This window comes from Rhinopithecus bieti, unplaced genomic scaffold (assembly GCF_001698545.2).
Source record: "Rhinopithecus bieti isolate Rb0 unplaced genomic scaffold, ASM169854v2 scaffold_15296, whole genome shotgun sequence".
Classification (NCBI taxonomy): domain Eukaryota; kingdom Metazoa; phylum Chordata; class Mammalia; order Primates; family Cercopithecidae; genus Rhinopithecus; species Rhinopithecus bieti.
Genome location: NW_016809075.1, coordinates 3,997,395 through 4,009,000, shown reverse-complemented (window position 1 = coordinate 4,009,000; position 11,606 = coordinate 3,997,395). Strand labels below are relative to the sequence as shown.

Here is an 11,606-nt window from a genome sequence, read left to right as displayed (position 1 = left end):
TCCGCCTTCCGGGTTTACGCCATTCTCCTGCCTCAGCCTCCCGAGTAGCTGGGACTACAGGCGCCCGCCTCGTCGCCCGGCTAGTTTTTTGTATTTTAAGTAGAGACAGGGTTTCACCGTATTAGCCAGGATGGTCTCGATCTCCTGACCTCGTGATCCGCCCGTCTCGGCCTCCCAAAGTGCTGGGATTACAGGCTTGAGCCACCGCGCCCGGCCATTTTTTTGAGATGGAGTGAAATGTTGCCCAGGCTGGAGTGAAATGGCACGAACTTGGCTCATAGCAACCTCCGCCTCCCAGATTCAAGTGATTCTCCTCCCTCAGCCTCCCGAGTAGCTGGCATTACAGGCATGTGCCACCATGCCCGGCTAATTTTGTATTTTATTAGAGACAGGGTTTCTCCATGTTTGTCAGGCTGGTCTGGAACTCCCGACCTCAGGTGATCTGCCTGCCTTGGCCTCCCAAAGTGTTGTGATTACAGGCATGAGCCACCGCGCCTGACCTTCTTTTGTTTTCGTTTGTTTTTTTTTTTTTTTATAGAGACAGGGTCTCGCTCTTTCGCCCAGGTTGGTCTTGCTCTGGTCAGGCTGGTCTCCAACTCCAGCTTCAAATGATCCTCTCCCCTTTCTCCGGTCAGACTGTCTCCAACTCCCAGCTTCAAGCGATCCGCTCCCCTTGGCCTCCCAAACTTCTGGGATTACATATGCGAGCCATGGCAACGGGCCTTCCAGGTATTTATTGAAAGGTTTTGCAACCTCTAAGAGTTCTGCAGCAGTATCTTACCTGACAATGAGAGTCCCCTGCGTCCTTTCACTGCATGTTGCAGAAGTAGTTGTGCTTTCCCCTTTTGTTTGCATAGTAGGACAAGCATGTCAATGATCCTCATCCTCCTCTTCATCAATGACTTCTTCGTCATCAGTCTTCCTCTTCATAAATTGCCAAGGAATCCAAGTTCTCACAACTGAATTGGGCTTATTTATGATAGTATCAGCTATATAAGTCTGCATCAGCTCCCACAGCTCCAAGCTCCATCAAGCCTGCCTCCTTTTTCTTCCCCCACAGTCCTGTCCCAGAAGCCCCCAGCTCTGCTCGTCAGGTGCCTTAGGCTGTACAGCTGCACTGCTGCTGGGCCCAGGCAGCTATCTGTCCCTGCAGCCCCTCCCCCAACCCATTCCCAGCCCAGTCCCGCCCCACTGGTATCTCTAGTGTCCCTGACTGCTAGTGCCTCAGCCACTGCTGCCACCGCGATTTGGAAGTCTTTTAATGCAGTTAAAATATCTTAGTTTTTTCTCTCCCACTTTATATGTACGTACAGGAGGAAAGCAGGGTTTCTGCTGGTGTTTTATTCACACAGTGGGATTGTAGGTGTTGGTCTCATGGAAGTGATCAATGGGGGAAAGAAGCAGGTGAATAACCTGCAAGGGGCAGGAGAGCCCGAGACCAGCCTGGAGCCTGCAAAGGGAGGGAAATGGAGCTCCCTTGGGTGTTTCTGAGCAGCTCCAGGAGTGGATTCTGAGAATCTGCAGAGCTCTGGAACACAGGAGACCCAAGTGCAGATGCATTTGGGGTGGGGGACAGGGGGCATGCAGGGGGGGAGGTGTTCTGTCATTTCTGAGGTTGGACCTCAGGTGCCTGCAGCCATTTGGAAGGCAGTGTTTTTGGTTTTGGCATGCATAGGGTCACTGGGGTCAGGCTGTAATTTGTATATAGGAAGAAAATCTGTGAAGGTCAGTTTGAGAGAATTGTTTGAAACATCTCCTGGAGAAAGGGTTTATGAAGTTGACAGTTTATTTAGGTCAAAAGCTTAAACTGACCCCAAGGGATAGTTCCCTACTGTTGAAAATGAAGTTCTGGCCGGGCGCGATGGCTCACACCTGTAATCCCAACACTTTGGGAGGCCAAGGCGGGCGGCTCACGAGGACAGGAGATGGAGACCATCCTGGCTAACAAGGTGAAACCCCGTCTCTACTAAAAATACAAAAAATTAGCCGGGCGTGGTGGCGGGGGCCTGTAGTTCCAGCTCCTTGGGAGGCTGAGGCAGGAGAATGGCGTGAATCCGGGAGATGGAGCTTGCCATGAGCCAAGATGCGCCACTGCACTCCAACCTGGGGGACAGAGCGAGACTCCGTCTCAAAAAAAAAAAAAAGAAAGAAAGAAAAGAAAATGAAGTTCTGGAAGGAGGGAGTGTTCCCATTCTGTGAGGAGAGATGGTAGATGTGTGAGGAAGCGTTGTCCATGCCTCATCCCCTATTCCTGTCCCTCTGGAGGACATCTGTCTCTCTTTCCTGGTCTAGTTGTGCCTGGCCTGGTCTCGGTTCCCCTTCTGCTCTGAGGCAAACAGATCGCCCCATCAGACACTGAGTCTGGAATCCCCTGCATACACCTGTGACCTGATGCAGGAGGAAGGAGCAGAGAAAGCCCATTGAGTGAAGGAGAGGTCAGTGCCCTTTCTAAAGTTCAGGAAAGAGGCCAGGCGCGGTGGCTGACGTAATCCCAGCACTTTGGGAGTCCGAGGCGGGCGGATCACCTGAGGTCAGGAGCTCGAGACCAACCTGACTAACATGGTGAAATCCTGTCTCTACTAAAAATAACAAAAATAAGCTGGGCGTGGTGGCAGGTGCCTGTAATCCCAGCTACTCAGGAGGCTGAGGCGGGAGAATCGCTTGAACCCAGGAAGCACAGGTTGCAGTGAGCCGAGGTCGCGCCATTGCACCTTCAGCCTGGGAGAGAAGAGCGAGATCCCGTCTCAGTTAATCAATCAATCAATCAATCATATATATGAAGTTCAGGAAAGTTTGGCGGAAATGCAAATATCCAAGGATCAGGGCACAGGGAGGGAGGTGGGCCTTAAAAAGAAAGTGAATAGAACCAGTCTGGCGCCGCAGCGCCCCATTATCCCGGGCTTCTGCTGTCACTCAGGGCTCAGAGGGCGAGGCTGGGCGCACGGTCCAATCAGGAGCGCCGGGGCGGGACCCTGACAACTGTTTTTGTTGGGAAGGAGACTGCGGCGCACGCCCGCGGTCTCTTTTGTTGTTGTGGTAACTACCGTTGGAACCCTCTTTCCGGCTCTATGAACTCTCGGCTCTGAGAGGCTCCAGGTTTCTCCGCCAGAGCTCCTGTCGCTCTGTCACCTGCGCTGTGTTCCTCTCTAGTCGCATGAGCCCTGGGGAATAAAGTTGGGAGCTCAGACATGGTGAGTGTGTGGGGCCAGGCATCCTGAGGCGGGGGCGAAGGGCTGGTTAGAACCGGCTGTGGCAGGACCCGGACCTCCCCGCGGCGACTCCGGGGTCTGTGGGGCCGGCCGGCATCCCGGACCCGGGGCATCCTGTCTCGTCCCTGCGCAGCGACTGCGGCCCCGGCCCCGGAGCCCACTTTGGGCAGCTCCGCGCCCTCAGCCGCGGGTCTCGTCAGATTTTGCTGGGCCATGGAGAGGATCATGGGGGGAATCCCGTCTCGGGTGTGGGGTTCTTGCGTCAGAAAAGCGGTAGTCTGTGGGGTCCCCAGTCGTCTTTTCTCCTCTTAAAAGTTAAAATGGCAGGGCGCGGTGGCTCACGCCTTTAATCCCAGCACTTTGGGAGGCCAAGGCAGGTGGGTCACCTGAGGTCAGGAGTTCGAAAGCAACCTGACTAACATGGAGAAACCCCGTCTCTACTAAAAATACAAAATTAGCGGGGCGTGGTGGCGTGTGCCTGTAATCCCAGCTACTCGGCAGGCTGAGGCAGAGTCGCTTGAACCCGGGAGGTGGAGGTTGCGATGAGCCGAGATCACACCACTGCACTCCAGCCTGGGTAACGAGAGCGAAACTCCACCTCAAAAAAAAAAAAAAAAAAAGAAAGAAAAAAAAACAAAGAAGCACTGATAAAATTTCAAGAGTTTGTGCAAATGGGAATTCATGAATGAGAAGCACGCAGTCATGGTGTGTGGTTACCAGAAACATGGAAATATTGCAGTTGCGTTGGATTTCAGGTGGGACTTTAGTGCACTGCACACACTTCAGTCTGATTACTTAAGGTTTTTCCCGCTGCCCACATGGACTGGTTTCCCCCTCCATTTTCCAAATCTGTGGTCTGCAGGGTCTCACATCTTCCCCGCTATGACCCCAGCCTAACTCTTTAAAGGCCTGCAGTAGCATCTTCCATTTTCAGTTCCCTTCTCATATTTCCAAACATTAACTTCTCCAATTCCCCGTTTTTTTATTTTTTTTTTTTTTTTTTTTTTTTTTTTTTTTTTTTTTTTAAGATGGAGTCTCGGTCACCCAGGCTGAAGTGCAATGGTGCAATCTCGGTCGCAGCAATCTCCACCTTCCGGCTTCAAGCGATTCCCTTGCTTCAGCCTCCCAGAGTAGCTGGGATTACAGGCGTCCACCACCATGCCCGGCTAATTTTTGTATTTTTAGTAGAGACAGGGTTTCACCAGGTTGGCCAGGCTGGTCTCGAACTCCTGATCTGAAGTGATCCACCCACCTCGGCCTCCCAAAGTGCTGGGATTACAGGCGTGAGCCAGCGTGTCTGGCCTATTTGTTCTATATTGTACAATATATTCATCCTTTCCTTCAAACAGATGAAATATTTTAATGGTTTCTTAATTTTTTTTAACAGAACCATGGGTGACTTTTAAAAATATTTCTGTTCTATTTCTGAACATTTCACATAAGAGGAAAGTAGAAAATAACCTCTTGACACTCCAGTGAAAAAAAACCCTTGTTCCTTTCCTCCTGTTATCTTTCCTTAGGGCACAAACACCTGCTCCGAATATCTTGCACTTGAGGTTTTGTTACCTGAAAGAAGGTTGTGAGTGTGAGCTGTCCAGGTCCTTGGCATTTTGAACAAATAATTGAACAAAACGCACTAACAAAGTAACTAACGAAACACAGGAAGGAAGCAACGAAAGAAAAGCAGAGATTTATTAAAGGGAGAAAGCACTCCAAGATGGGAGTGGGCCCAGCAAGTGGCTCAAGGACTCAGTTACAAAGTTTTCTAGGTTTTAAGTACTCCTTTTGAGGTCCCTTTCGGCTACCCCTTCTCTTGATGTAGGATTTGGTCCTGGATGAAGGATTTGGTCCGAGGCTAATTAAAGGCTGAGGTTAATTGGTACCCTATGCAGATACACTTTTCTTTTCCATCTGAGAAGGTGGAAGGGGAAGGGTTGTAAAGAGAGAGTAGTCTTTGATCCCATGGGTGAGATAGGATTTTTTCCTTTTGGTTTAGCTTTTGGAAGTTGGCATTAATTGGCTTTAGGGTCCCTGCCCCCAGACCCAGGTGTTTTCCTTTTGATCCAGCTTTGGGAAATCAGCATTTATTGGCCTTAGATTCCCTGACCCCAGACTTTGGTGTTTTTCCTTGATTCAGCTTTAGGAAGTCGGCACAAATTGGCCTTAAGTTCCCTGCCTCCAGACCCTATTCTCTTGCCTCAGTTCCCCTTTGGAAACTTTGTGGGGTGATGTGTCTTCAGGAGACCCCTCCTATCTTTCCCTGGTATTGGGGTTTAGAACTGCCTGGGGCTACCCCAACATGCCCACACTTTCCATGTCTCTAGGAGGGTTTAGAGAGTATCACCCGTGGGGCCACTCTTCCCACAAGTTAGCGTGTGGTGTGGGGGTGGGGCCTCCAAAGGGAGCCACTGAATTTTCCAGGGTGAAAGGAGATGACTGGTACACTCTTCATCTAGTTAGCCAACTCCTTGCCATGCTCAGCTTTTCTCCTCCAACTCCAGTTTCCGTTACTTTGAAACGTGGCTGGTCAGCCAATTGGATGGTGCTATTGAAGGAAAAGAGAAATGATTCCTGTCATCTGGATTCTCTCAGACTAGTGAATGAGGAATATGATTCCACAGGACAATGAAAACCCACCCCAACAGGGTGAAGCAAATCAAAATGTATGTGGGGTACACAGTGCGGTGGGGAATGATACAGTGTTGACGAGAAACTGTCATTGAGCACATCAGTGAGCAGGATGGCAGTAGGATTTTGACAACTACAAGTGTCATATACCCACCAGTTTTGTTTGTTTTTGTTTTTCGTTTGTTTGTTTTGAGACAGGATTTCGCTCTTGTTGCCCAGGCTGGAGTGCAGTGGCTCAATCTTGGCCCACTGCCGCCTCTGCCTCCTGGGTTCAAGCAACTCTCCTGCCTCAGCCTGCTGAGTAGCTGGGATTACAGGTGCTGGCTAATTTTTGTATTTTTAGTAGAGACAGGGTTTCACCATGTTGGCCAGGCTTGTCTCGAACTCCTGACCTCAGATAATCCACCTGCCTTGGCCTCCCAGAGTGCTGGGATTACATGCGTGATCCCAGCCTGTAATCCCACACCTGGCCCACCAGTCTTATTTATTTACTTATTTATTTATTTACTGAGATGGCGTCTTACTCTGTTGCCCAGGCTAGAGTGCAATGGTGTGATCTTGGCTCACTGCAGTCTCCGTCTCCTGGGTTCAAGTGATTCTCCTGCCTCAGCCTCCCAAGTAGCTGGGATTGCAGGTGACTGCCACCACACCTGGATAATTTTGTATTTTAGTAGAGATGGGGTTTCACCATGTTGGTCAGGCTGTTCTCGAACTCCTGACCTCAGGTGATCTACCCACCCACCTTGACCTCCCAAAGTGCTGGGATTACAGGCGCAAGCCACTGTGCTCGGCCTATACCCAACAGTCTTATACAGAAGAGTTTCACTGCCCTAAAATCCCTTTTGCTTCATGTAGTCATCACACTTCCCTCCCTCTCTTCTACTAACCCCTTAATCCCTTTGCACAACTGATGATTTTGTAGCCTCTAGAGTTTTGCCTTGTCCAGAATGTCATGTACTTGGAATCATGTTGTAAGTAGCCATTTCCATCTGTTCGTTTCATGTAAAATACGCATTTAAAGTATCTTTGTGTCTTTGTGGCTTGATAACAGATTTATTATTTCTTTATTTTACAAAATTTTAAAAGAGATGGGGTCTCACTATGTGTTGTCCAGTGTAGTGGGCGGATCATGAAGTCAGGAGATCGAGACCATCCTGGCTAACACGATGAAACCCCGTCTCTACTAAAAAAAAAAAATACAAAAAATTAGCCGGGCGTGATGGTGGGCGCCTGTAGTCCCAGCTACTTGGGAGGCTGAGGCAGGAGAATAGCATGAACCCGGGAGGCGGAGCTTGCAGTGAGTGGAGATTGCGCCACTGCACTCCAGCCTGGGTGACAGAGTGAGACTCTGTCTCAAAAAATAAATAAATAAAAATAAAAGTAAATAAATAATAAAATAAAAAATAAAAATTACATTTGGCCAGGCATGGTGACTCATTCCTGTGATCTCAGCACTTTGGGATTTACCCTATACCTATTTGGGCACACAAATCCTATAGCTGGAGGTAACCCCCTTAGAGAGTGAGGAGAATCATGGAAGTTAGGAGTGGTAATTTATTACATACGTAGATAATAATAATGTTTTGTGTATATTAGGTTAAATAGTATAAATATTGTAATTGCTAGATTTACATAAATTGATAGGTTTAGGATTGTGAAAGAAGGATTAGATGGTAAAATTGTGATTATTCAATTTGTTGTGAGCAATTGCCGAATAGGCCAAGATATTTCAGAGTTGTTTGGTTAAGGCCCCCTTAACCAATCTCCCATAGTGTTGCAATCTCCCATAGTATGCTTAAGTCTGTGATGGGGGGCCGGGCGCGGTGGCTTCAAAGCCTGTAATCCAGCACTTTGGGAGGCCGAGATGGGCGGATCACGAGGTCCAGGAGATCGAGTCCATCCTGCTAACACGGTGAAACCCCGTCTCTACTAAAAAATACAAAAAAAAAAAAAAAAAACTATAGCCAGGCGAGGTGGCGGGCGCCTGTAGTCCCAGCTACTCAGGAGGCTGAGGCAGGAGAATGGCGTAAACCCGGGAGGCGGAGCTTGCAGTGAGCTGAGATCCGGCCACTGCACTCCAGCCTGGGCGACAGAGTGAGACTCCGCCTCAAAAAAAAAAAAAAAAAAAAAGTCTGTTGATGGGTAGACTTGAAATAAAATGGAGATTGGTGCTAGTTTTTGTCATGTAAGGAGAATTACACTTGATATTAGTGAGACCCCTTGCATTACTTCAGAAGTAAAAGGGGGATAGTCCTAATTTTATCAACAGTGCTATGATAATTATAAGGGATGCTGTTTGGTTTAGGGCTTTTGTGATTGTTCGTTGTCTGGAGTGTATCATATTGTTGATGATAACTACTAGGATCTACTAGGATTAGAGATGCTGTTGCTTATATAAGGAACTACTTCGGTGGTGACTTCTGTGGAGCAGGCACTTTTTCCGTTAGAATGGGGATAATGGCTAGCATATTTCTAACCTCATTCAGATTAGGAGCCAATGTGAGTCCATTATTGTAGTCACAGTCTCTGTGAAAATAGTATAAAAAGAATAGTGAGGAGATGTAGGGGATGAATTTGAATGGGAAGAATATAAACCAGCATTTTCAAGGTATGGGCTGGGTAGCTTATTTAACTGACCCTACTGTAGGATATGGTGTCCTAGGTACCATGGAGAATCTGGAATTCTCAGGAGTGGCTTCAGTTCCTACAGTTCTAGTAATAAGAAGGTTTAAACCTCCATAATTTGTTCTATTAAAGTAACCATTTTATCATACATATTTTTTATGTTTGTGGTGGGATACTAGATATTAGGATGGGCATTGAGATATATCATACACACAGGGCTCATGTCTGGGGTAAACAGTTTTTTCACAGAAGATGCGTAAGTTGGGCGTTTGGTCGGTGGGGACCCATGCGGGTTCAACATGCGTATCGAGAAGTGTTATTTCTGTTTGGGGCCCATCTACCCTGGCCATGGCATGATGTTCTTCTGCAACAATTGCAAAGTGTTCAGGTTTTGTAAATCTAAATGTCATAAAAATTTTAAAAAGAAGTGCAATCCTCACAAGGTTAGGTGGACGAAAGCATTCTGGAAAGCAACTAGTAAAGAGCTTACAGTGGAAAATTCATTTGAATTTGAGAAACATAGAAATGAACCTATCAAATACCAGCGAGAGCTATGGAATAAAACTGTTGATGCAATGAAGAGAGTTGAAGAGATCAAACAGAAATGGCAAGCTAAATTTATAATAAACTGATTGAAGAAAAGTAAAGAGCTACAGAAAGCTCAGGATAGCAAAGAAGTCAAGCAAAACATCCATCTTATCCTAGCTCCTTTTGCAGGCAAAGGGAAGCAGTTGGAAGAGAAAATGGTACAGTGTTTACAACAGGATGTGGACATGGAATATGCTTCTTAAAAATCTCCGTAACCATTTCTTTATGTACGTTTGAAAAAGCCCCTTGGAGAATTAGAACTGCTAAATTCTTAGTTTATTTTTTATATAAGGTCACTTGAAAAGTGATTAAAATATATTTTTCCTACATTGCCATCTACAAAACATCAGATATTACGGATATTAGATTGCATTTCAGTGTTGAATCTTCATGGATAGATGTACTTATGTAAAATCATGAAAATTCTACTTATAACTGTAGAAGTGAATTGTGGACATAACATGGTTATGCCATTTGGATAATGGCACTTGGCAGCATTTATATAATAACTAATGGCAAAAATTCATGGCTAGTGATGTATAAAATAAAATATTATTTGGAGTAAAATATTTATTTAAAGTTATAGAAGGGAAATACAACAAGGACCTAACAATTTGTATGACAGCATCAAATATTTTTTTTTAGTATTTCCTGTTTGGGTTTATTTGCATCTTAGAAGAGCATAATGGCATTGTTTGATGAAGCCTCATGCTGGACTGTTTTGACCTGGTTTAATCGTTCTGATAGGGAGTTGTGGATATTGGGGATGAGAACTGAATAATCTTTGCCTGGAATGGCACTGCACTCTAGAATTTCCACTTTGGAGAAGACTCAGTTCTAACTTGTGATTCCTGGTAGAACAAACTTTATTTTTCTAGACTAGCAACGATCTAGAAGCAGAGGAATCTCATTGCCTTTTAAAATCTATTACGTGGTTTTCTTTTAAAAAACTCTTGTCACCAGGCGTGATGGCTCATGCCTGTAATTCCAGCACTTTGAGAGGCCAAGGCGAGCAGATCACAAGGTCAGGAGTTCGAGACCATCCTGGCTAACACAGTGAAACCTTGTCGCTACTAAAAATACAAAAAATTAGCCAGGCAGGGTGGCACGTGCCTGTAGTCCCAGCTACTTGGGAGGCTGAGCCAGGAGAATCGCTTGAACCCAGGAGGCGGAGATTGCAGTGAGCCGAGATGGTACCACTGCACTCCAGCCTAGGCAACAGAGTGAGACTCAGTCTCAAAAAAAAACAAAAAACAAAAAAACAAACTCTTGTTTTTGAAAAGTAGAATTTAGGGGAAAACATCTGTTCATTATTTGCATGTAAAACAATTTAAAAGTAAAAAAAAAAAAAATGCGTAAGTGATTATACCAAAATCATGGGTATGATACCTGAATTCATAAGAATAAAATTGTGTTTTTCTTTTTTTTTCTTTTGAGATGGAGTCTTGCTCTGTTGCCCAGGCTGGGCATGCAGTGGCGTGAGCTCGGCTCAGTGCAACCTCTGCCTCCTGGGTTCAAGCAATTCTCATACCTTGGCCTCTCAAGCAGCTGGAATTACAGGCACGCGCCACGACGCCTGGCTAAGTTTTGTATTTTTAGTAGAGACAGGGTCTCACCATGTTGCCCAGGTTGGTCTCGAACTCCTGACCTCAAGTGATCTGCTCACCTCGGCCTCCCAAAGTGCTGGGATTATAGGCATGAGCCACTGCGCCCAGCCTAAAATTGTTAATATAAGTGTTTTAGTAACAAAATTGTGTATATTTCTAGTGTGACTATATCATGTAATGCTCCTAGTAAAATAATAGTATTTAGGGCGTTTATTATATTAATATTAGTGTATTCTGCAATGAAAAATAGGGATAGTAGACATTGAAGACCAAGATTAGTTCTGATTTGCCTTCTTCTAAGTGGACTGGGGCTCAGTTAGTTTCCACTAGCATTGAAATGAATCCTACTATGGCCAGGGGTTGTGATGATAAAATTATCCAGTTTCTTGTGTGATAAGAGTTGATAAAGCAAATGACCCACTTATCAAGAAAACTGATAGAAAAGGAATGGCTAAGGCAACTGTTTTTTTGTTTTGTTTTGTTTTGTTTTTTTGAGATAAGAGTCTCGCACTGTCCCCCAGGCTGGAGTGCAATGGCGTAATCTTGGCTCACTGCAACCTCTGCCTCCAGGGTTCAAGTGATTCTATTGCCTCAGCCCCCTGAGTAGCTGGGATTACAGGTGTGTGCCACCATGCCCAACTAATTTTTTGTATTTTTAGTAGAGATGGGGTTTCACCATGTTGGTCAGACTGGTCTCGAACTCCTGACCTGGTGATCCGCCCGCCTCGGCCTCCCAAAGTGCTGGGATTACAGGCGTGAGCCACCGCGCCCAGCCTAAGGCAACTTCTTCTGGGATTGTCTGGGCTACTGCTTGGAGTGTGCCAATTAGTGCGTATTTTGAATTGGATATTCATCCTGATCATAAAATGGAGTAGATGGCTAAACTTGATGGGCTAGAATAAATAATACTCCTGTATTTACATTAAGAAATGGGGTTGGGCCGGGCGCA

The 11,606-nt window shown here is 46.1% G+C and overlaps 1 protein-coding gene and 1 pseudogene across 1 annotated transcript in view; both read left to right on the top strand.

The window, feature by feature from the left end:
• Positions 1–2,977: 2,977 nt before the first annotated feature.
• LOC108539660 (zinc finger protein 788-like) overlaps positions 2,978–11,606 on the top strand; it is a 20,215-nt gene continuing 11,586 nt past the window's right edge. Inside the window, exon 1 of the mRNA XM_017888519.1 lies at positions 2,978–3,191. The gene's annotated coding sequence lies outside the window, so the exon portion shown is untranslated. The remainder of the gene's footprint in view (positions 3,192–11,606) is intronic.
• On the top strand, positions 8,762–9,253 carry LOC108539661 (probable ribosome biogenesis protein RLP24 pseudogene; annotated as a pseudogene).